The following is a 358-nucleotide window of genomic DNA, read 5'->3' on the forward strand; positions in this document are numbered from 1 at the left end:
CTTGTTTGCTTGTAGAACGGAAGTGGTTGTCAGGAACGCGTTCATAAGTGAGAATGATAATGAGCGTCACATAATCATCACATTCATCACGTTCTTGGGTACGAATGAATATCTTGGAATAAGAATAAGAGAGATTTGAATAAAAGAAAATAGAATTGCATTAATACTTGAGGTACAGTAGAGCTCCACACCCTTAATCTATGGTGTGCAGAAACTCCACCGTTGAAAATGCATAAGCAAAAGGTTCAGGCATGGCTGAATGGCCAGCCCCCTGAATGTGATCAATAGTCTCCTAAGATGAAGAATAAAACAAAACTGAGACCAAAGATGTCTAATACAATAGTTAAATGTCCTATTT

This window comes from Arachis duranensis, chromosome 9 (assembly GCF_000817695.3).
Source record: "Arachis duranensis cultivar V14167 chromosome 9, aradu.V14167.gnm2.J7QH, whole genome shotgun sequence".
Lineage (NCBI taxonomy): Eukaryota > Viridiplantae > Streptophyta > Magnoliopsida > Fabales > Fabaceae > Arachis > Arachis duranensis.